The sequence below is a fragment of the Panthera onca genome, chromosome F2 (genome assembly GCF_046562875.1).
Source record: "Panthera onca isolate mPanOnc1 chromosome F2, mPanOnc1 haplotype 2, whole genome shotgun sequence".
NCBI classification, from domain to species: domain Eukaryota; kingdom Metazoa; phylum Chordata; class Mammalia; order Carnivora; family Felidae; genus Panthera; species Panthera onca.
The window spans coordinates 5956649-5982440 of NC_138356.1; the positions used below are offsets into that span (position 1 = coordinate 5956649).

Consider the following 25792-nt stretch of genomic DNA (forward strand, 5'->3'; position numbering starts at 1 on the left):
GAAACAGGCTCCAGGCTCTGAGCTGTCAGCACAGAGCCCGATGCGGGGCTCGAACTCACGGACCGCGAGATCATGACCTGAGCCGAAGTTGGACGCTTACCGACTGAGCCATCTAGGCGCCCCAGTTTTTGTCTATTTTTAAACTGGATTATTTTCTTAATGTAGAGATATGAATTTTATTTACTTATTTATTTTTTTTGGTATAGTCTGAACACAAGTTGTTTGTACAAATGAATATTTTCTCCTAGTCCGTAACTTGCCTTTTCAATCTTTTAACAATGTCTTTCCCAGTTCAAATGTTTTAGAATTTTAATACTATTTAAGTAATCAAGATTTTCATTTTAAAGATTGTGCTTTTGGTATCATGTGTACTCTAAGTCACAAAGATTTTCTCTGTTATTTTCTTGTAAAACTTTATAGTTTTATGTTTTTTTATTAAAAAATTTTTTTTTAATTTTTATTTATTTTTGAGAGAGAGACAGAATGTGAGCAGGAGAGGAACAGAGAGAGGGAGACACAGAATCCGAAGCAGGCTCCAGGCTCTGAGCCATCAGCACAGAGCCCGATGCAGGGTTCAAACTCATGAACCGTGAGATCATGACCTGAGCTGAAGTCGGAGGCTTAACCGACTGAGCCACCCAGGTGCCTCTATGTTTTATATAAAACATAAATGTTAGGTCTACAATCCACTTTGAGATAATTTTGGTATAAGCTGTAAGGTTTAAGTCAAGTTTTACTTTTTTTTTTTTTCAGGCATTGGTTCATTTACCTGGGTTGTTGAATTTCTGTGTGTAGAGTTATCAGGACATTCCCTCCTCCCTCCTCCTGGTAAGGTCTGTGGAGTCTGTTGTGATATTCTACCCCTTCCCACACCTCCACTCTCTTCCCCCCCTCTTATAACCCCCCTCCAATTTCTCCTCCCCCTTTCATTCTTGATATTGATGGTTGTGTCTTTCCTTTTTTTCTTTGTCAGTCTTGCTTGAGGTTTATCAACTTGAACGATTGTTTCAAAGAATGAACTTCTGGTTTCCTTGATTTTCTTTATCTTATTTTGGTTTGCTTTCCATTTTATCAGTTTCTGCCCTTTAAAAAAACATTATTTCCTTCTATTTCTTTGCTTCCCCCTGCCCCCCTACTATCTTAATGGGGAAACTGAGACTATTGGTTTGAGATTTTTGTTCTTTGCTCTGACTTTCCCTCTAAGCACTGCTTTATATTTGTTCAGTTCAGAAGGTTTTCTAATATCCTTTGAGGTCTTTGACCCATGAATTACTCAGAAGTGTATTGGTTAATTTTCAAGTATTTAGAGACTTTTTTGTTCTTACTGCTATCGATTTGTAGTTTAACTCCATTATTGTCAAAAAATATTCTTTGTATAATTTAAATACTTTAAGTTTGTTAGGGCTTGTTTAAAACTTAAGATGTGGTCCATATTGTTGCATGTTTCACGTGTACCTGAAAAGAATGTATTTTTGGTGTAATGTTCTACACATACCAGTTACATTCAGGTGATTGATTGTATAGTTCTTTTATATCTCTTCTGTATTCATTTTCTCTCTACCTGTTCCGTTGATTACCGAGAGAGGAATGTTAAAGTCTACAACTATGCTTGTGAATTGCTCTCTTTCTTTCCGTTTTCTCAATTTTTTTCCATTGTGGTGAAAAACATATATAAAGTTTATCATTTTGGCCATGTTTTGATGTACGATTCAGTGACATTCAGTACGTTGACTTTGTTGTGCAAACATCTCTACTATCCATTTCCAAAACTTTTTCATCATCCCAAATGGAACCCTAAATGTTAGCGACTCCCCTTTCCTGCCTCCCCGCAACCCCTTGTAACCTTTATTCTACTGTCTCCATGATTTGCCTATTCCAGGTACCTCATGGAGGGAAGATCACACAATATTTATGGTCTTCTTGGTCTGGGGCTGCCTTGAGCCTAGGCTCAGGCACAGCCGAGGAAAAATGGGAAACTCATCACTCGTTTGGAGTAGAAGAGTCAGGATGGATGTGCTCATTCTGTCTTGCCTGGAACTAAACCTCTTCCCTTCGACATGATTGTTCTATCACAGCTTGTTGAGAAAACTGCATGATGGAAAATGTTTGCCAGAAAACACGTATGGGGGCACCCGGGTGGCTCCATCGGTGGAGACACAAACTCTGGATTTTGGCTCAGGTAATGATCTCACGGGATTCGTGAGATGGAGCCCCATGTCAGGCTCTGTGCTGACAAGCAGGGAACCTGTTGGGATTCTCTCTCTCCTTCTCTCTCTGCACCTCCCTCCAGCCTCTGCATGCACTTGCACCCACGTGGGCTCTCTAAATAAATAAATAAATAAATAAACATTAAAAAAAAATCACTTATAGGGGTACCTGGGTGGCTCAGTTGGTTAAGCATCCGACTTCAGCTCAGGTCATGATCTCACAGTCTGTGAGTTCGAGCCCCGTGTCGGGCTCTGTGCTGACAGCTCAGAGCCTGGAGCCTGCTTCCGATTCTGTGTCTCCCTCTCTCTCTGCCCCTCCCCTGCTTGCACTCTGTCTCTGTCTCAAAAATAAAATAAAAACATCAAAACATTTTTTCAAAAATCACTTATAAACTAGAAACTAAATTTATTCTTAAAGTTATTTTTGACTATATAGGTAATGTATTAGTAATTCTCCTTGCAATAGTTAATTAACATAGTTAGGACCAAAAGTTTCCTTTCATCAAACTGTCTTGTCTCAGTTTTTTTCCCCCCTTTCCTAGAGGGTACTTCATTAAACAGCTTTTTTCTCCTCTCAGTGGCATGTCTTAGAGGTCTAGCCATGTTTGTCCATATGGAGAAACCCCACTTTTAACTGGTTCATTGTATTTGATCGTTGTGATTTACCTCAGTTTATTAGGCCATTCTCCTATTTAAGTACCTAGATTTTTAAAATAAAGAACATGTTTGCTTAGAAAGAATGTTAACATCTGTGTTTTAAGTGATCCCTGCAGCTTCAAGTAGTCTGGTCCTGTGAGTTTTAATGGTGTTTGCTGAGGTTCTTAATTTGATTGCTAAAAGCTCACATTTTTTGTTTCTCAGCATCAAACTGTAGTCTTAACACTATTAAACCAAATGTCAAGTCTCTTTGCTCAAAAGCAATGCACTCAATTGAATGCCGGTGGAAATCAGTCACCTTTAATTGAATTCCAGTAGCTTTCCCAAGAGTATAATTAAAATAATTGGCTCAATCCATAGCCACAAAAACTCAGTCCAGAATAACATAGCTTTCCTTATAATACTCTAATAGGATTTGATTTCTATACAAACTGGATTTTTGCCAGACTCCAAATCCTCATCTAACATCATTATTTATTTATTGGGCCATACATGGTTCTGCTTCTTGGGGTGTTGAGAATTGCATTTTACTCCAGCTACAGTACTGATGTTCTCTAGAAATCCATACATGAAGTCTCTATTTCCCTTTCCCCTAAGGACAGACCATGTGATTAGCTGAGTTTAAGTCATGTCTCTGCTCCCTGGAGGTACTGGGGAGGGGAGAGAGAAGGTAGATTTTCTGTTCCTTAATGCGAAATGGGTGCCATGGAGGTCACAATGGGATCAGTCATTTTCCAAAAGAAAATCATTTAGCTGCTCAAAAGTGATGTTAATTACATTAATGCCAGCTGCTAGCCTTTTAAATGAGCATGACCCTTCCCATCTTTTTATTTTTATTTTTTTAGTTTATTTATTTATTTTGAGAGAGAGAGACAGGGGGAGAGAGAGACAGGCAGAGCGAGCATACTGGGGATCTGTATGTGTGTGGAAGTCCTGGACCCAGAAAAACTCGATTTTCTCTCCCTTTTACTCTTTGATTCCCAGTTGATCTGGGAAAGAGCATGTGTGTGTTTGGTCAGGGATCATCCCTCACTGTTCCAGTTCAGCATGCAGAGCGGTGTAGGGAAATTATTTGCTACTTGATTTAGCTATGCTTTGCTGCATGGAGTAAGTAGGAGATTATGGAAAGCCTAGAGAAGAAGATATCTAAAAAGAGAGAGAAGGAGAAGAAGTGATGGCTAGATATGTTGGGGATGGAAGTAATAATTAACTACGAATTCAGAATAGAGCTTCAAAGTCTCGTCTACTTAATCGCCACACTAGCTTGTTGGCTATAGACAAAGATAACCATAAAATAGGGGGAAATAATTTCAATATTCACTGCTACCCAAGTAGGCCTGGGAAATAGTCAAGGAATAGTGCTTGTACTTGCGGGAAAGTGTTCAGAGGGTGTGCATTGACATGCGTACATACACGCACAGCAGGGGAACTAACAGGCAAGCAGCAAGGCGGAACCACTCTGAAGAGAAGAATGGTAGGTTTTTGTTCCCAGATCTGAGTCTGGGGAGTAATTACAGCCTTTGGGAGAGAGCCTCAAGACCAGAGGGGTCCTTTAGTCCTCCTCCTCCTTCTTCTTCTTCTTCTTCTTCTTCTTCTTCTTCTTCTTCTTCTTCAGGAACTTTATTTTTTCTTTAATGTTTATTTATTTGTGTGTGTGTGAGAGAGAGAACACACAGGAGGAAGGGCAGAGGGAGAGGGAGACGAAGAATCCAGAGCAGGCTCCAGCCTCTGAGCTGTCAGCACAGAGCCTGACGTGGGGCTCGAACCCACGAACCATGAGATCATGACCTGAGCCAAAGTCAGATGCTTAACTGAGTGAACCACCCAGGCACCCAGAGTCCCTCTGCTTCTTTAGAGGGGCTGAGTTGCTAGTGGCCCAGCTGTCTCCTTTCTACATTCCTGCCCCCCTGGTGGGGAAGTGCTACAGGAGAAAAACACCTTCAACACAACTGGAGCTATGACAAGTTGTCCTTCCATACTTGATGAGTCTTTAATGCTTTCGGTTTCCTTGTTCAGCATTCTCTCTTGTGGCCTCATAGGGGCTATTTTATATTTCCTGCATTCTCTGACATGTCCTTTTTTTGTTACTATTGGGAAATAACTCTACTTCCTAGTTTATGAAGAAAGACGGCACCATAAGCTTGTACTTTCCACAGCTTCTGTTGCCATCTGTGTATTGATAGCTCTGGGTCTCTAACTCCATCCCAAATGCGTCCACCGAACCTGAGTTCTACAGACACTTTGGGTGTTACTGAACGTACTCTCCTTGTCACCCCTTGTGATCAGCACCCTATAAATAGTACTCAAGCTAGGACCCTAGGGAGGGATCATTCTTGATGTCCCCTCCCCTGTCCTTAAAACCATGTCTCCTCCCCTTCACTACCATATCCCATCGGACCAATCACCAGTTCTAGTCGGTCCTGCTTTCTTACTATTTCTCTTCAGCTCTTCTGTCCTCTGGATGACTCTGCCTGAGTCTCTCCCAGTTCCAGGGCATTCTTCCATGCTGCCTCTAGAGTGATTTTTCTAAAGTAGAATTCTATTCCCTTTTTGTTTTTATGTAGATCCTGGCTGTGGCTCCTCCATTGGACTCAGGAAAGTCTCAAGTTCCAAACCTTTGGTGTTCAAGAACCTCATGGTCCAACACTGCTCACCTCACCAGAATCCTCTCTTGCTACCTCCCCCCTTCCCAGACTTCTGCCTTGTCAGAGGATATACAATCCAGAGTGCCTATGAATTCTCTGGAATGCTTATTTAAAATACAAAGTCGTAGGCTCCAGATTCTGAGATAGTAGATAAGCCTCAGGGCTCTGGAAGCTGCATTGCAACAAGCTGGGCAACTCATATGGAGGGGACTTATGGACCCCACCTGAGAAATCCTGCTGATCAGGTTCAACGCTAGGCTATTTCTTAAAGCTTCGTGCTGTTTAGTCTCTAGCATTTCCATGTGCTGCATTCACTACCTGGAGTACCCTTCCCATTTTTCATCTTCTGCCTTCCTTACTTCCAACCCTGCCTGGTTCTTTATCCTTCCCTTCCAGGATGCAGCTTTCAGATGGTGTCTTCTGAGAAACCCTCACCACCCTTTCAAAGCTAAGCGGGTGAACCCCCCTTCTTTGTACATGCTAAGGAATTTATTACACTATCACTGCCTGGTCACTGGTTTCTCCTATATAAGCAGATGAGCTCCTTATGGGCTTGCCTCTGATTGGTGAAATCTTCCGAACTTGACATTTTCAAAAGAATGACAGTGCTGTACAAAGGCCATTAAATAAGTCCTATCCCCTGGCAACACAAAATACCACAGAAATGGCATGGCGACCTTCTTCCATCTTTCTGTTCAACATAATACCAAGAGTGAATTTCTTTTAGCCTTAGTTATATAGCATGTTGGCTTTGCTTAGGGAGAAGCATGGAAACACCTCCCAATAAGTTCAGTATTGAGCCCAGAATTAGCTAACTTTCTTTCTGTCTTTCATTCATTTGATTTTTAAGTAATCTCTACACCCAACATGGGACTCAAACTCATGGCTCCAAGATCAAGAGTCGCATGGTCTACCAACTGAGCCAGCCAGAGTGCCCTTCAGAATGAACTAACTTCCAACAAAACATTTCAGGGGAGGATAATTAACCTCACTGAAGTGGATGATGAGTGTTTTTGTAAATATATTTTAAAAATTGAAGTCTTATTTTTAATAAGACCCATGGTAGTAAATCTCTATGAAAAGAAGATCTTAAATTGTGTAGGGTTTTTGTGTTCGTTTGCAGGTTTCCATTGGAAGAGGGGAACATTTCTGACAACAGCTAGAGCTATTGGCAATAGCAGGAAAAAGATTATTAGTTTTTGAGCTTTCAGGCAAGAAAATTGATGAATTAAAAAGCCTAACGCATCACTGTTAGCAAACCAGATTTAGGTGAACAATTATCATAGAATGGGCCGAACTGTCATCCGTGCTTCTAGGTGTCCAGGGCAGAAATAATTTTCCCTCAAGCTTAATTTTGAATTGTTTAAAAAAATTTTTTCCCCATAAAACAGGAAACAATTGTGTGACTCAATTCCAACATTCTTGTATTTATTCCCACTCCTGCCTGGCGGTGTGTCAGGTTTGTGCAAATCAGCGATGATCTTGGGTCACGTTAACTGAGGTGTTCTAAGGAGTTTGGAAGTCAGAGAGTCTTCACTTGGTATTCTCCCCTAGGGTGTGTGAAGCTTATTACTTTGACCATGCTACTGTTAGGTGGGAGAGAACTTTAAATGTGGCATAGATTGGGTTTTAATGAGAAAAACAAAATCAAAGAAAAGGGAGTGACTGAAGGCACCGTCGGCATTTTATGGGATATGTTCCCTGGTCTCACTTGAGTTCATTTACTGCACCAAATGCACCACATCTCAGACATATTTTGTTCAAATATAATTGTTGAAGTATTTTTTTAAAGTCTTTTTTTTTTTTTTTTTTTTTTTTTTTTTACTGATTTTGAGAGAGAGAAAGAGAGAACGGGGGAGGGGCAGAGAGAGAGAGAGAGAGAGAGAGAATCCCAAGCAGGCTCTGCACTGTCAGCGCATAGCCTGACGCTGTGGCCTGACACGGGGCTCGAACACACAAACCATGAGATCATGACCTGAGCCAAAATCAAGAGTCGGATGCTTAGCCAACTGAGCCACCCAGGTGCCCTGTGAAGTGTGTTGTAACTGATGGCCCCATCCTGGGGACTTCTTCCAAAGCATTCTGTTTTGATTTCCCCAATATAATCGTCGAGACTTAACATCCTTCTCTATAGTGTCTTTGTAGAGACACTATATTTTTGTGGGGATTTTTTTTTTGTCAGATAAATACACAGGAAGTGTTTACCATTATATCTGATAGCTGTACCATGCCACTAGAAAAATATATGCACAGTACATGCTGATGACTAATCAGTACCCATACAAGCCCCAGAGCAAGGCTGACAAGTAACTTCGTAAGTCGGACGTCTCTCAGCTGTCCTTTAGACACTGTGTTTCCACCTTTAGTCATCCCATTCCTTCCTTGTGTCCAAGAGACCAGAGTTCCAATGCCAAAGTCAGTGGTCCTGAGCCTGGAACCTGAAATTAAGTTTGCCTCTTGGTGGAGATCAAGGCCAAAGAGTGGGAAAAGGAAGGGTTTTACTTGCAACCAGTAATGGGAAACCAGGATATTTCTCACAGCAGTGCCCGCCCCTTCCCCAACAACAACGTTGGGGAGGTTTTAAGCTGAGGGGGCATGCACATTCATGGACGGTCTTGGCAAAGGAGAGCTCCGTGTAGTATTGGGGCCAGAGTTATCCTGGGTGGACAGAATCCAGGTCCTGGTTGATTGAAGTCATGGGGGCCAGCAAGGGTCCGCATCAAGGGTTCTCTGGATCCAGTTAGTCCAGGGTTTGATTTCTCAGAGGGGCTTCAATCCTGAAAAAGTGACTTAAGACTGTGCCCTAGGTCATTACTTTTGAAATAGCACTGGGAGTGTTACCATTGCTTTATTGTCTCTGATAGCGTTAGGCTATTTTTAGGCCTGGTAGAGGCTGTTAGATTTTGCATTCTCTTTATTTCCTAAAATATTGAACTATCGTGGTCTATTTTTCTGCAATTTGGACATATCCCAGGCAGTTCTGCAAGAAATTGGCTTGGGCAAGTAATGCCGGTCAGGCATGGGTCACAAAATGGCTGGGGGCGGGGGGGGGGGGGGGGGGGGCGCCTAAAATGATATTCCTTATGTTAAGAAAGCTATGTCTCATCTTTCTTTTTCCAGGGGACCCCTAACTTATCTGTCTATAAGCCCATCACCATGGTAACCCTTCTGGGGCTGCTCTTTCCCTCAGCACCCAGTTGCTTCAACATACCCTCTCTCTCCCTTTGACTTCCCATTTCTTCAACAAGAAGATACAGGAAAAGGTGTTTGAATTTGTGGCCTACATGATGCTGCTTCCTACTTCTGTAGCTGTTGGCCTCATGGATCCAAGGACAGAGATTTGTTGATCATTCAGGGGGAGGAGTCTACTCTATTTCCTCATGTTTTTAAAAAGAGGGCTAGGAGTACCAGGCACGCGAACATTCAGCTTCCATGGTAAAACATCTAACTTTGTTCATGCAGAGATAGTTCCATAAATGAAAGATGATTAAAGTTCTCAGAAAAAGTGCATCAACTCTCTCCAACCTTCAAATTAGCTTATCTACATTTTGGCACAGATATCTTGATCTAGGGATCAGAAAGAACGCTGGATATAGTTACCTAGCAACAAGCTTTAAATGATAATGAGGTTAAGTAAGTTTGCCCAGGATCCAAACTGAATGAGGAACAGACACCTGGCCAAGGTACAGCAAAATCCATTAACTTGAAAAGTCCCAGGAGTCAAGGTTGCCTTCTTAGGTATAAACAAATATAATACTTCAAAGAAGGTAAATTGTGTTGATGTTTTGAGCTTTTATTGCATTTGAAACTGTCCCTGTGATTGTTTTCCTTTTTCTCATTTTGTTTCTCTTTTTGTTTCTCTCTTTGTTTCTCTTTTTTCTCATTCTGCCTGTCCTCACCCCGTCCTTCCTCTTCAAACACATCCAGCCCACCACTGAGTCTTGCCAGCTGTCCCTCCTCACACCTGTGACGTCAGGTGCCCTTCCATACTTGTTCTCACCCCCTCCAGTTTACGTTGCTATGGCGTCCCCTTGACGACACTCTTCTCTGTATCTTCTGAAACCAGTCCACAGAGACAAAGTGCAAACTTTTACAATTAATTTGGCTTAGACTTTTCTGTTCCTCTTTCTAGTCCTCCATGGCACTGGAATTTGTTGCGGAGCATAATGCTTAGATTATTAAAGTTAATAGTTAAGACAATTGTGCAACCAGGGGCTCAAATGGGACTGAGTGGGAAGGATCCATTTCCGTTCATAATCATGTGTGTTCCCCCTGTGACCTGAACAGGTGTTTCCTGGGAATTGTTGAGAAAGGATGCTCCCTTCTCCTCACCCACCTCTCTTCTGAGTTGAGTGCCCACGTGCGTCTGGACAGACGTGCACAAATGGCTTGCAGCCTGCCTTTTTCTCTGGGTCATTCTCAGCACCAGAACGGGCAACTGTGCCTTGTGAGAGACTATGAGGGAACACGGCCGCTGATCCTTTCTCAAGATGCAAAATTGGAGTCCGTGTTATCTGCTCATTTTCTTTGCTCTGCTAATGGAGGGATCTACCCCTGGGGATAACCTAGATGGACCTGAAGGGCATTATACTAAGTGAAATAAATCAGAGAAAGACAACTACTGTATGATCTCACTTATAGGTGGAATCTACAACAAAACAAAACAAAACAAAACAGCCAGCAAACTCATAGAAAAAGAGTTTAGGTTTGTGGCTACCAGAGGCAGGGTGTTGAGGAAGAGGGAATTGGCAGAAGGTGGTCAAAAGGCACAAACTTCCAGTCATAAGATAAATAAGTACTACGGATGTCATGGACAATATGATGCATTATGGCTAATGCTGGTCTATCATCTATAGGAAAGTTGTTAAGAGGGCAGATCCTAAGAGTTCTCATCACAAGGAGGATTTTCCTTTTTCTTTCCTTTTTATCGTATCTACACAAGATGATGGTCGCTAACTAAACCTATTGTGGTCATTTCACATTGTATGTGTATCAAATCATCACGTTGTGCACCTTAAACCTTATACAATAATATATGTCAATTATTTCTCAATAAAACTGGGAAAAAAAGAAAAAGATATTAGAAAATAAGTTTTTGTTTTTTTATGCTTTTACTTTCAAGTAATTTCAAATGTGCAGGGAAGTTGAAAGAAGAATACAAAGGATTTCTGTATATCCTTTACATACTGTCTCTCTCACTCTCTACACACCTACACACACACACACACACACACACACACACACACACACATTTCATATTTTTCTGAATCATTTGAGAGTAAATTGCAGACATGATACTCCATTACCCCGAAAACAAAGGCACTGTCCTCCATAACCAGAATATATCCATCAAAAGCAGGAAATCAACACTTATATGATCCTACCATCCAATGCACAGACCTCATTCAAATAGTGAGTTGACCCAATCACCTTTTCTATTCAGGAACGGGATTCAGCTTAGGATCTCATGTTTCATTTAGCTACTACCTGATTTTATTCTCCTTCATTCTAGAACAGTTCCTCACATTTTCCTTGTGTGTGTGTGTGTGTGTGTGTGTGTGAGACCTTGACATTTTTGAAGGCCAGGTGTTGCTTTCATTTCAATTTAGTCTGATGACATTCAAGTGATGCATTTGGGGCAAAGACACCACCAGAAAGGTATTTTTAAGGGTCAGGCTTCCCCAGTCCATCATGCTTTATGTGTGACCCCCAGATGCTCCTCAGATGCGAGCAGTGATTTTGTGGGTCATTCCACAACTGTTCCATCACGGTTTTCTTTTTCCTGCGCCTCTGCCCCAAAGCAGAGGGGAGGTGGGGAAGGAGGGAGGAGTATGAGGGGCGGAGAAACTGGGTGGTCGGGTTAGGGAGGGGTGAGGTCAGGGACAGGGTTACACTCGAGGCCAAATTGGATTTGGGGCTGGTTGGAAACCCAAGTGACACGGGAGGGAAGTGAAAGCAGCCTCACCCTGGAAGGTCCTGGGTTAGGGTTGGGGTTAAGCTCATTACCATGATGTACCGCTCCGTGGTATGGATAAGTTCTTACTAACTTTGGACAGGTCAAAAGTTAACCCACCCTCCCGGCCTGGCTCATATGCACATTCAACTTTGAGAAGCACTGTCCTGGAGAACGTCAAATCTGCCCTATAATCTTCATTAATTCATTCCAAAACATCCCAGCACTCACATCATGTGTTGGGCAATGTAGGAGACTGGGGTAGAAGGAGATTTTTTGTCACTCTTTTTCTAGTCTTGGACTGAATGCATTTGCCTTTTAAATGCATTTTATACTTCTCTTTTAAACTCTAAAACAAACGTCCCTTCACCTCAAGTATTCTAATTCAATCTTTCTAGTGTGGTACCAGCGTCTTTATTTTTTAAAGGCTCCCCTGGTGATCCTAATATGCACCTAAAGTTAGGTCAGTACCACTTTTTTCACAGGCGGAGGAATGATAGGAATTAAATGTATCAATGTGCAGCAATTTTGGGAAGAAAAAACTTCCAATACTCCTGCCTCCTAATTCTTGAACTTCAGGATTCAGGATTTTCCTCTCTAGTTTGTTCCCAGGCTTATACAGATTCACGACTAAGAAACAACCTCACCAAATCCCGATTTCACATGGTTCACCTTCTGACCTTCACCTCCTCTCTTCCGCTCGCTGTCTACGGCATCTGGGCTCCAGAAGTCCTGCGACCCCACTAGAATTTATAATCTATCCATCCCGCCATATTTTCACTTCCTGCCTTACCAAGATTACATTTAGTGGCCCAACACCATAATAGCTTCTTCCTTCCCTATACCCCTGATTCCCTTGCCCCTCCCTCCTCCTCCTCCTCCTCCTCCTCCTTCTTCTGTTTATTTATTTTGAGAGGGTAGGGAGGGGTAGATAGGGAGAGAGAGAGAATCCCAAGCAGGCTCCACACTGTCAGCACAGAGCCCAGCGAGGGGCTGGATCTCATCAGCGGAGAGATCATGACTCAACTGACAGAGTCAGGCGGGGGCCCGCCCCTCCCTTATCTCTTACCACACCCTCGGCAAACCCTAAACCCGGCGGAATGTGACTTTCTCTCTGTTCACACCCGAACCCATGCGGTAGAATGTGGATGTAACACAAACACAACAAATACAAAGTCCCAGATCGTGTTGACCTGCTGATTGATCTCGCTTTGAGTCCAATGGACCGTCGGTGCTGCCCAACAGTCCTACCCCATTCCCCTAGTCTGGTAACCTGCCATATGATTTTTTTGTATTTTAGCCTTCCCCCCGCCAGACCTCCTGTTCCCACTCTCAGCAATGGTTCTGTCCTATCTCTTGGAAAAAGAGTAAGAGGTCCACCAATCTCCTACCACCACCTTACCGCTGCCTGCTGAATTTGCACATGCTCGCCTGGCCTCTCTAGCTGTTCTGTGGGCGAAGAGCCCCGTCCTTAACCAACACCACCCCTGCCCTTGCACTCCAGATCCCACTCTTCCGTCTACACAGGCCCCCGAGTGGCCAGCCCTCCCGCTCTCCTAGAACACCAGTCTTCGCCTCCTCATTTCCATCAACTTCCAGGCATGATTCGCGTCCCATTAAAAAAAAAAAAAATCTCTTGAACCAGCCTCTCAGGCTGTTATCCTTTCTTTGTTCCATTTTGCTCTCTCTTATTTATTTTTTGAGAGGGAGAGAGAGAGAGCACGAGCAGAGGAGGGGCACAGAGAGAGAGAATCCCAAGCAGGCTCTACGCTGTGCACCGTGAGGTCATGACCTGAGCTGAAATCAAGAGTTGGAGGCTCAAACAACTGAGCCGCCCAGGCGCGCCCCCCCTGTCCCCCCACTTTGCTCTCTTCATAAGGGGCTGTCTATATGCATTGTCTCTCATTTTTTTTCAGGCCATTATTTCTTGAACTCACTTTAAATTGCTATTTTTATGATAAAAAAAATGACCTCCATGATGCTAAGGGCAACGAATATTCTCAAGTCTCATTTTACTTCATTGGGCAGCAGAATTTCAAGAATCAGCCCACTTTACTGGAATATTTCATTTCCGTTTTCGTTTCCAGGACGTCCCTCTGTGGTTCCGCTCTCGCCCCTTCTCTGTCTCCCTTGCTTGCTCTTTCTGTTTCCTCTACTCCTTATATTAAAATGCCCCACGGTTCTGTCTTCCGTCCTCTTTTCTCCTCCCTCTGCACCTGCCATCCTGGCGCTCTCAACCGATCTCCTAAGTTTAAAAGCTCCGCTAGGCCTTCCGGGGGAGGCCCTGTTGTCTCTGACGTCACCTTCCGCTGCCGTGGTTCCTTCCGGCTGCCGCCATCAGCCACCCCGCTCCTGCCCCCCCCACAGGCAAGCTCCCTGCAAAGCCGCCCTGCTTGCCATTCTTCCCCTTGGAATCTTCTTTCCCAGATTTCCACGTGACTTGTTCCCTGAGCCCCTCCCAGTTGTTATTTACATGTAGGGCCTTCCTGGATCTCCTGGATCTCTGTCCTTCCATCCAGGCCCTTTCCGGCCCTGGGCGCTATACCTCTTCACTGGCTGATTTTCCTTTGTGCTTACACTGCGCTCTATAATTCACTTACTTACTTTTTGGGTTGTCCTCTGTACCAATTGAAGTCCTCACAAAGACAAGATGTGTTTTGGGTTTTTTTGCCTGATACTATAAATATCTGTAAAATGAATAAATCCTAGAATAGATCTCTAGATACAACGGCTATGGCTCCTTACATGCTGGAAATTTAAACCAGAATTTAATTTTCCAACATATCCTTCCCCACTCTGGCCCCTCCCTACGCCGTCTTCCTAGCTCCCCGCTGTATTCCGTTTTCTTACCTTATACAGATAGCAGCATTGACTCAGATGAGGCAGCTTCTCTAACGTCTCGCAGCTAATACAGGCAGAGCTGGCATGGGTTCCCTGTTTAACCAGAGAATCAGTCACTCTGTATTTTCAGACATTCCCAACCACTCTCTGGAGGGTGATCCAAATATAGCAGAGTCTGATGAGAAACGATCCTACCTTTTTTTTTTTTTTTTTAATGTTTATTTATTTTTTGCGAGAGACTGTGCGAGTTGGGGAGGGGCAGAGAGGGGCTAGAGGATCTGAAGCAGACAGCCTCTGCTCCGGCTCACGAGCCCTGAGATCATGACCTGAGCCAGAGTCGGACACTTACCCAGCTGAGCCAGCCAGGCACTCCTGATGATCAACTGTTCTGTCGTTAGATGGTGACCTGGTGAATGACATCTGATGTTCATTGTCTCCAATCACGTGCTGAGGGTGGCCAGTGAGAAGCTCTGTCACCTGGATAGGGACTTCAGCAGGCAGCTGCCCAGGACACCTATGCGAACATGGACGAGGGGGCCGCTATTGGGAAAGCCTTCTTCCAGGTACCTAAGAGGGGGGTGTGTGGTACAAGGTGTGATGAGTCAGGGTGGGAGGAAGGAAACTTGGCCGAGACTCCTGGTGGGTACGTCCACAGAGATTTGGCCGTGAATGCACACAGGTATTTCTGTTCATTTATAGCCACAGCCCCCCTTTAGTGACATCCAAACTATTTATAGGATGTGCTGTCTCCAGCAATCGGGTGATTCATGCAGATTAGTCTTTATTATGCTTTTGGAATACCTGGTGTAAATTATTTTATCACCTTCAAAAGCTAATCCATCAGCATTATTATCAGAAGAAAGTCTACATCACGTTTCTTGATAAAAGAAAATGATATTAGGTCCTTTAAAGGTCATTTCAACTGTTGTAAGCCACTGAAAGGTTGTATAAATAATTTTACGTTTTTTGTCATCAACTTGTGAAAGTTTCCCCTTGATGATGACTACCAAGGGAAGACAGTATTGTTAAAAGCTCTTATGAGAGCTCTTATGCATGTGGTTATTTCAAGTTAAAATCTGTTGGTAAAATCAAGTTCAAATATTGAATTAAGAACTAGAACACATTGTATTAGAAAGTTTTATTTTTTTCCTATCATTATATCATATCAGTGTATATGATGTATATGTATTGATTATGTATATTGATTGTATATGTATTGATCATTGTATATGATGTATATGTATTGATATGATATATATGATGTATATGATATATAACTATATATATAGTTGACACACAGTATTACATTAGCTTCAGGTGTAGAACACAGTGATTCAACAGCTCAACATGTTATGCTCTGCTCACCACAAGTGTGGCCACCATCTGTCACCATACAACCCTATTACCATACCCTTGACTGTGTTCCCTCTGCTGTACCTTTCATTCTCATGACTTACTCATTCCGTAACTGGAAGCCTGTATCCACCATTCCCTTCACCCATTTGGCCCAGCCCCCTCCTTCCCTCCCCTCTGGCAACTATCAGTTTGCTCTCTGTATTTATGGGTTTGTCTTTGTCCATTTGTTTTGGTTTTTTTTTTTTTTTGGATTCCACACGTAAGTGAAATCATATATTTGTATTTCTCTGTTTGACTTATTTCACTTAGTGTGATATCTGGTAGGTCCCTCTTTGTTGCCACAAATGGCAAGATCTTTTTAAAGGCTGAATAACATTCCATTTTATCTATCTATCTATATCTATCTATCTATATATATATATATATATATATATATAGAGAGAGAGAGATAAAGATATATATCGCATCTTTTTTATCCACTCATCTGTCAATGAATACCTGGGGTGCTTCCATATGGCCACAATAAACCTGGGGTGTGTATATGTTTTTGCATTAGTAAATACCCAGTAGTGGAGTTACTGAACGTAGTAATTCTATTTTGAAGATTTTGAAGAACCTAAAAATAGGATTTACCATATGGTCCAGTAACTCCATTCCTGGGTACTGACACTAATTCAAAAGCATATCCATACCTCTATGTTTATTGCAGACTTTTTTTTTTTTAACAGAGTTTCATGTTTATCATCGAATTTGCCCAGAGAGCTGAACAAAGGACATTGTTTTCTGCGTGTGCCGTGATGTGAACAACGTCGAGCGAGCACAGAGCCGCAGCCTCGCTCAGGGAGAGGTCCGAATCTCAGTGGGTGTCAAGACGAAGGAGCTGTGATCGTCAGCGAGGTGCCCCAGTAGTGTCAGAGGCCAGTGTTACTCAGAAATTTGAGAATTGGCGGTGTAACTTCTCAGTGGGACCCTAGGGCTGACTGAAATATACAACAGTGATATTAAAGTGTTACTAAAGGTCTCGGATTCTGTCTTCGATTCATTGATATTAATGGTTCATTTTGAGCAACACATGGCAATTGCCAGTGTGCTTTTCCTTCCCTTTAATTGTGTAAAAGACATTAACACACAGTTGTCTTTAATCTAATTAGGGATTATTGATCTCAGTGCAGGTATGAGTGCCTTCGTTAGTTCCAGTCAACTTCAGTCCTACACTCATGTATTTCTGCACTGTAGTTTCTGGTTGATTTGCTTCTTCCGTCACCAAGTGATTTTTAATTGCTTTCCTGTTGGCAGGTCCCATTAGTTTCCCTCATTCTGAGGTGGGTTTCTCCTTTGTTTGAAAGCCTGTACTGTATCTCATTTAATAAACCACAGCAAATCTTTTTAACTGTATGATTTCATCAGACGACGCTTCTTACCTACTTCGGCATATTCTCTTTCTGGTCGTTCTTGTGCCAGACGATTTGAAGCTGGTTCTGGAATGTTAACTGTGGGCAGCATGGCTAACTCAGGTTTGCCTCTTTTAAAGTCTCTTTGTCAGAAGCCTAGGTAAAAAGAGCTCTTTTGCATCACTAAATTAGGAAAAGACCATATTAAATAATAATACCCGTGGTTGTCAAAATGGACTTGAATCCACTCTTGTGCTTCCTTGGTGACTTTATAAAATCACATAAACCTTTGGAAATTAATTTGGTTATATTAAGCACGGAGAAAGCACTATTAACTTACATCGTTTCAGGAATTCTGCAGAAATCATCTAATACAGGGGAAAATGATATCAGGATGTTTATGCAACAGGGGAAAGAGTGAAATTGATGGAAACAAATGTTCAAAATGGAACAATAATTAAATTAACGATACTATTTTTGTTCTAAGGAGCATTTTGTGACAAGGAAATATCTGACAACATGAAAAAATTTACTTCACATACTACTAACTGAAACTCACAACTAAATACACTGTAATTACAGCTATGGGCAAACACTCACTTCAAAAAATCTTGCAAGGAAATGAACAAGAATGGTATTGGATGAGTTAGGTAATGATGACGGGATCACGGGATATCAATTTTCATTCTGTAATTTTCAAATTTCTATATAATACAATTATACTTACTTAAATCTTAAAATAAGTAACGTTCAAGAATAAGGCCATGCAATTTGAATTTGAAAAATCCTGACATATCATCCAACTGACCGACATGGCCCTAATAGAGGGTGTGAGAGCTTTGATTCATCACAGGCTCTGCACGCGTGCGAGCTGTCTTTCAAAACGTCACCATTTGTTAATGTAAGAAGCAAACGTGGTTTGTTTCTATTGTAACTTTTATCCTTTAAGAAAAAAATTTATTTATGGAGTGCCTGGGTGTCTCAGTGGATTGGGCGTCCGACTTCGGCTCAGGTCATGATCTCACAGTTCGTGGGTTCGGGTCCCACCTCAGGCTCTGTGTTATATCAGCTCAGAGCCTGGAGCCTGTTTCGGATTCTGTGTCTCCCTCTCTCTGTGCCCCTCCCCTGCCAATGCTATCTCTCTCTCTCTCTCTCTGTTTCTCAAAAATAAATGTGAAAAAAATTTTTTAAAAAAAGTTTATTTATTTTGAGAGAGAGAGAGAGAGAGAGAGAGAGAGAGAATCCCAAGCAGGGTCTTCCCCGTCAGCATAGAGCCCCACGTGGGCCTTCATCCCGTGAACCGTGGGTCATGACCTGAGCTGAAATCGAGTTGGACTTTTAACTGAGCCACCCGGGTGCTCCAATTTTCATCCTTTCATAGTAACATTGAACACATCTATATGTTTATTTTTTGGTGAACTCTCTGCTAAGAGCTACTTAGATCTTTGCCAATTTTTCTTTTCTTTTTTTAAAAATGTATTTATTTTGAGAGAGAGAGAGAGACGGCACAAGCAGGAGAGGGGCAGAGAGAATTGGAGAGAGAGAATCCCAAGCAGGCTCTGCACTGCCAACAGAGAGCCCAACGCGGGGCTCGATCCCACAAATTGTGAAATCATGACCTGAGCCGCAATCAAGAGTCAGATGCTTAACTGAGCCGCTCAAGCTCTCCTCTTTGCCTACTTTTTCCATTTTAGTATTTTTTGATGATTGATTTATAGAAGACCCATGTAGATTAAGGAATTTTGGAATGATTGTGGAATCGTTGTGTTCTTCTTCTTATTTTGTTTATTTTTGAGAGAGAGAGACCCAGAGCAGGAGTGGGGTGGGTCAGAGAGAGAGGGAGACACAGAATCCAGAGCAGGCTCCAGGCTCTGAGCTGTCAGCAGAGAGCCCAACGCAGGACTTGAACTCATGAGCCCTGATATCATGACCTGACCCGAAGGTTGGGTCAACCGGCTGAACCCCCGGGCGCCCCCATTCTGTTATTTGTTGTTGCCAATTTTCCCCTTTTAATTTATTGAATAATGGTTTTAGGTACAAAGATGTTCAAAATATTTTTTGTTATTTAAATCAATAATGTGGATTCTATTTTCTGTACATAACTATTTCCTACTTTTTTCATTCTGGGGCACTGAAACCACTGAGGAGTGTTTTGTACACACACATACAATTTCACATATATGAAGAAATGCAACGTTGCCAACATCCCAGAAGCCTCCTCTGTCTCTTTTTCACTTTGTGGTCACAAGACCCCTCTTCCCTCCAGCGGTAACTGCCCGTGGGAGGCAGCCTCCGTCCGTGTTCTTCCCTTCAGCGTGGGCTGGACTTGTTGAATTGCCACAAACCAGTAGCATCCAGGAGAGGCAATGAGGTGGCAATTTTGAGATTAAGTTCCATTGCGGTTTCTGTTTCTTCTTTCTCCTCCTCTGCTCCTCCCTGTCCCTCTCTTAGCCCTTGCGCTGGGGAAAATCAGCTGCCTTGTCGTAAGCCCTGTGGAGAGGTCCATGGGACCAGGACCTGGCATCTCCTGTGAACAGCCATTGAGCGTCTGAGGCCGCCAACGGCCACATGAGTGAACTTGGAAGAAGATCCTGACCCGGTCCAGCCTTGAGATGACAGCAGCCCCTGTAACATCTTGCTTGAGCCTGCGAGAGGCACACAGCTAGGACGCACGGGGATTCCTGACCTGTAGCGACTACGGGATAAAAAATGTTTACTGGGGGCACCTGGGTGGTTCAGTCGGTTAAGTGTCTGACTTCAGCTCAGGTCATGATCTCACTGCTTGTTACTTGAGCCCTGCATTGGACTCTCTGCTCTCAGTGCAGAATCTGCATCAGATTCTCTGTCTCCCTTTCTCTCTGCCCTTCTCCTGCTTCCTCTCGTTCTCTCTCTCTCTCTCTCTCAAAAACAAATAAAGATATAAATAAATAAATAAATAAATAAATAAATAAATAAATATTTACTGTTTTAAGCCACTACGTTTGGAGATAATTTGTTATGCAGCAATAGCTAACCAATACACTATTCATTTTTATGGTAATAATTTACATGGTAAATGGACCCTGTAAATTTGGCTTCCCTAAAATTGCAAATTGATGTATAGGTATATCCTACCATTATTTATGCCTAGCTTCTGCCACATAACGATTGTAGGATTCATCAGTTTTGTGGCATGTAGCTGTCGTTTGTTTATTTTTATGGCTGTGTGGTATTCAATTTTAAAATATATATCAATTTATTCACTAACTGTCAGTGGACATTTGATTTGTATTTTTGGCTATTACGAGGTATGGTGCTGTCACCATTCTTCTACATGCACAGTGGTGCAACACCCATTTATTACCCAGCAGCGGAATTCGCGGTGTGATAAAATATCGATGTCTTCAGATGTTCAAACTATTTTCTGAAGTATTGTACTAATTTATTCTCCCACAAGCAGGTTATTAGAGTTCTTTCATTCCACTCTCTTGTCAAGTCTCATAAGACTTGAAATATTCCTTCAATCTGGTGGGTGTATGACACTATCTCATTGTGGTTTCAGTTTTCATTTATTTTTTATAATGCAATGAGGAAGTTTTTGTGTATTTATTCGCCATTAGGATGTTCAATTTGTCAAGTATCTGAGTTTATTTTTAAATGGTGTCAGTTGTTTTTTTCTTTCTGATTAATACAATTTAAAAATACATTCTGTAGAAGAGGTAGTTTTTTGTGGTTATGTGTTACAGATATCTTCTCTCATTTTGTGGGTGTTCTTTCTTACTCTTACAGCATATTTATTTGAACAAAATTTTGTCTTGTTTAAGAAATCCTTCCCCGCCAGGAGATCATGAAAATATTCTCCTCATATTTTTTTCTAGTTTGCTTTTCACTTTGGGTATTTAAGTGGACTTAAATCCTTAAGTCCTTTTTAAGTAGACTTTTTGCTGTAGGTGTAAGGTGGGAGTCAAATCTATTTTTTCCTACATGGATACTTAACTGTTTCAGCACCATTTATTAAAAAGCCCACCACTGGGCGCCTGGGTGACTCAGCCGGTTAAGCGGCCGACTTTGGCTCAGGTCATGATCTCGCGGTCTGTGAGTTCAAGCCCCGAGTCGGGCTCTGTGCTGACAGCTCAGAGCCTGGAGCCTGTTTCAGGTTCTGTGTCTCCCTCTCTCTGACCCTCCCCTGTTCATGCTCTGTCTCTCCCTGTCTCAAAAATAAATAAAACGTTAAAAAAAAATTTAAAAAGCCCACCTTTTTTTTCCCTTTGCTGCTGGACCTGTCTCTAGGTACTAATTCTGTCAGTATGACTAATACAGTCATACTACACTGTTTCACTCTACTATAGCTTCATTATGACATTTGATATCTAAAAGGACAAGTTTTTCCACTTGTTCTGTTTTGAAAGTATCTTTGTTTTTCCCTTTGCGTTTCTATATACATTTCTTTCTTTCTTTCTTTCTTTCTTTCTTTCTTTCTCTTTCTTTCTTTTGAGAGAGAGAGACAGTGTGTGCACTTGTGTGCAAATATGCAAGGGAAGGGCAGGGGGAGAAGGAGAGAGAATCCCAGGCAGGGCCCTGGTTGCCAGCACAGAGCTGGATGCGAGGCTCAATCTCCCCAACTGTGAAATCATGGCCTGAGCCAAAATCAAGACTCTGAGGCTTAACCAACTGAGCCACCCAGGTGCCCCTCTACATACATTTTAGAATCAGCTCATGTAGTTGGGCACACACACACACACACACACACACTTACACCCCAAGACTCGGGGTTTTCTTTGAGATTGTATAAATTAACTCAGAATTCACATCTTTACATTTCTGCCTATTCCTTTTCCCCTCACATACAGTGTAATATGAGTTTCAAGTATAGATTTTAGTGATTCATACGTGTATTCAACACCCAGTGCTCATCACAAGTGACCTCCTTAATACCTTCACCTGTTTAACCCATCACCCCACCCACCTCCCCTCCAGGAATTCTCAGTTTGTTCTCTATAGTTAAGAGTCTGTTCCTGATTTGCTCTCTCCCCCCCCCTCCCCGCCCCATGTTCATCTCTGTTTCTTAAGTTACACATATGAGTGAAATCTATGGTATTTGTCTTTCTCTGACTGACTTATTTCACTTAGCATAATACTCTCTAGCTTCAACTGTGTCATTGCAAATAGCGAAATTCTGTTCTTTTTTATGGCTAAGTAATATTCCATTGTGTGTGTGTGTGTGTGTGTGTGTGTGTGTGTGTGTATATATATATATATATATATATGTATATACCACATCTCTCTTATCCATTCATCAGTCGATGGACATTTTGGGCCGTTTCTGTAATTTGAACATTGTTGATAATGGTGCTATAAATGTTCAGGTGCATGTATCCGTTTGAATCAGTATTTTTGTATCCTTTGGATAAGTACCTAGTAGTTCAATTGCTAGATCTTAGGGTAGTTCTATTTTTAACTTCTGGAGGGATCTCCATACTGTTTTCCACCAACAGTGTAAGAGTGTTCCCCTTTCTCCGCATCCTCGCCAACACCTATTAATTTCCTGTGTTGTTGATTTTAGCCAATCTGACAGGTGTGAGGAGATATCTCATCATCGTTTTGATTTTTATTTCCCTGATGATGAGTGATGTTGGGCATCTTTTGATGTATCTGTTAGCCATCTAGATGCCTTCTTCTGCCCATTTCTTTTTAACTGGGTATGTTTTTGGGTGTTGAGTTTGGTAAGTTCTTTATAGATTTTGGCTACTAGCCCTTTATCTGATATGCCGTTTGCAAATATCTTCTTCCATTCTGCCGGTTGCCTTTTAGTTTTCTTGATTGTTGCCTTTGCTGCACAGAAGTTTTTATCTTGATGAAGTCCCAATAGTTTATTTTTGCTTTTATTTCTTTTGCCTCAAGGAGACGTAGCTAGTCAGAAGCTGCTCTGGCTGAAGTCAGAGAGGTTGCTGTCTGTGTTCCACTCTAAGATCTCGATTGTTTCTTGCCTCACATTTTGGTCTTTCATCCATTTTGAATGTATTTTTGTGTCTGGTGTAAGAAAGTGGTCCAGTTTCATTCTTTTGCATGTAGCTGTCCGGTTCTCCCAGCACCATTTGTTGAAGAGACTGTCTTTTTCCCATTGGGTATTCTTTCCTGCTTTGTTGAAAATTAATTGGCCACATACTTGTGGGTCCATTTCTGGGTTTCCTATTCGATTCCATTGCTCTACGGGTCTGTTTTTTTGCCAATACCGTATGTTCTTGATGACAGCTTTGTAATACAGCTTTGTATGAGACTGTGATACCTCTAGCTTTGGCTTTTTTTTCAACATCACTTTGGCTATTTGGGGTCTTTTGTGGTTCCATATAAATTTTAGGATTGTTTGTTTTAGCTCTGTGAAGAATGCTATTGTTATTTTGACAGGGATCGCATTGACTATGTAGATTGCTTTGGGTAGTATTGACATTTTAACAATATTTCTTCTTCCAATCCATGACCATGGAATGTTTTTCCATTTCTTTGTGTCATTTCAGTTTCTTTCTTAGGTGTTTTATAGTTCTCAGGATACAGATCTTTTACCCCTTTGGTTAGGTTTATTCCTAGGGTTTTGGTACAATAGTAAATGGGATTGATTCCTTGATTTCTCTTTCTATTGCCTCATTATTGGTGTACAGAAATGCAACACATTTCTGTACATTGATTTTGTATCTTGAGACTTGGCTGAATTCATTTATCATTTATAGCATTTTTTCTCTTTTCTTTCTTTCTTTCTTTTCTTTTTTTCTTTTTTTTTTTTTTTTTTGGTAGAGTCTTTTGGGTTTTCTACATAGAATATCATGTCATCTGTAAATAGTGAATGTTTGACCTCTTCCTTGCTTATTGGATGCCTTTTATTTCTTTTTTTGGTCTGATTGCAGTGGCCAGGACTTCAGTTCTATGTTAAATAACAGTGGTGAGAGTGGACATCTCTGTCATTTTCCTGACTGTAAAGGAAAAGCTTTCAATTGTGCCCCATTGAGAGTAATATTAGCTTGGGTTTTTCTTTTTTTTTTTTTTTTTATTTTATTTTTGGGACAGAGAGAGACAGAGCATGAATGGGGGAGGGTCAGAGAGAGAGGGAGACACAGAATCGGAAACAGGCTCCAGGCTCCGAGCCATCAGCCCAGAGCCTGACGCGGGGCTCGAACTCACGGACCGCGAGATCGTGGCCTGGCTGAAGTCGGACGCTTAACCGACTGCGCCACCCAGGCGCCCCTAGCTTGGGTTTTTCATACAGGGGCTTTAATACATTGAGGTATATTTCCTCTAAACTCACTGTGTTTACTTTGAGTACTTTACTCACTGTGTGGTACTTTGCCAAATGCTTTTTATGCATCTATTGAGAAATTTATATCGTTCTTATTCTTTCTTCTACAATGTGGTATATCACATTGATGTATTTGTGAATATTGAACCACCCTTGAAGCCCTGGAATAAATCCCACTTGATCATGGTGAATAATTTTTGTTAACGTATTGTTGGATTCAATTTGTTAGTATTTTTTGAGAATTTTTGCATTCGTGTTCATCAGGGATACTGGCCTATAGTTCTCTTCTTTAGTGGAGTGTTTGTCTGGTTTTGGAATCAGGGTAATGAAGGCTGCCCTCATTGAGTTTGGAAGTTTTCCTTCCATTTTAATTTTGTGGAGCAGTTTTGATTGTTTTTTATCTTCTTTGATTTGGGATTTTACTTATTTGGGTATTTTCTCTTTTCTTTCTGACAAGTCTGGCTAGAGGTTTATCAATTTTATTATTTTTTTCAAATTAACCAGCCCCTGGTTTCATTGATCTGTTCTTCCTTTGTTTTAGTTTCTATATCATTTACTTCTGCTCTAATATTTATTATTTCCCTTATTCTGTTGGCTTTAGACTTGGTTGTTTTTTTCCTACCTCCTTTAGGTGTAAGCTCAGGTTATCTGAGATTTTTCTTGCTTCTTGAGGTAGGCCTGTATGGCTATACACTTCCCTCTTAGGACTGGTTTTGCTGCATTCCAAAGGCTCTGGACCATCATGTTTTCATTTTCATTTGTTTTGATGTATTAAAATTTTTTTTCTTTAATTTCCTGGTTGATCCATTCCTCATTTAGTAGCATGTTGTTTAACCTCCATGTATTTGAGGGCTTTCCAAATTTCTTCTTGTGGTTGGCTTCATGTTTCATAGTGTTGTGGTCAGAAAAGATGCATGGTATATCAGTCTTTGTGTACTTGTTGAGGCCTGACTTGTGACCCAGTATGTGATCTATTCTGGAGAATGTCCCATGTGCACTCGAAAAAATGTGCATTATGCTGTTTTAGGCTGAAATGTTCTGAATGTATCTGTTAAGTTCATCTGGTCCAGTGTGTCATTCAAAGCCCTTGCTTTCTTCCTGATTTTGTGCTTAGACGGTCTGTCCATTGATTTAAGTTAAAGTCCCTTACTATTATTGTATTATTATCCATTAGCTCCTTTATGTTTGTTGTAAGTTGTTTTATAACTTGAGAAGGTTTTATAAAACTTGGGAAGTTGGGGCATAAATATTTGCAACTGTCAGATCTTCTTGTTTGATAATTCCTTTTATTATTATATAATACCCTTCTTCTCTTATTACAGTCTTTGGTTTAAAATCTAGATTGTCAGATACAAGTATGGCTACTCCAGCTTTCTTCTGTTGTTCTGTAGCATAATAGATGCTTCTCCATCCCTCATTTTCCATTTGCTGTTGTTGTTAGGTCTAAAATGAATCTCTTGTAGGGAGCATATAGA

The 25792-nt window shown here is 41.6% G+C and overlaps 2 long non-coding RNA genes across 2 annotated transcripts; both read left to right on the top strand.

The window, feature by feature from the left end:
• Positions 1–749: 749 nt before the first annotated feature.
• LOC132664057 (uncharacterized) lies at positions 750–7359 on the top strand. The gene is made up of 3 exons (XR_009603406.3): positions 750–828; positions 1880–2179; positions 5429–7359. It is a non-coding gene; the product is annotated as an uncharacterized LOC132664057 (long non-coding RNA).
• Positions 7360–14481: 7122 nt separating this feature from the next.
• LOC132664059 (uncharacterized) lies at positions 14482–16680 on the top strand. Its single transcript, XR_009603408.1, has 2 exons — positions 14482–14866; positions 16388–16680. It is a non-coding gene; the product is annotated as an uncharacterized LOC132664059 (long non-coding RNA).
• Positions 16681–25792: the final 9112 nt, after the last annotated feature.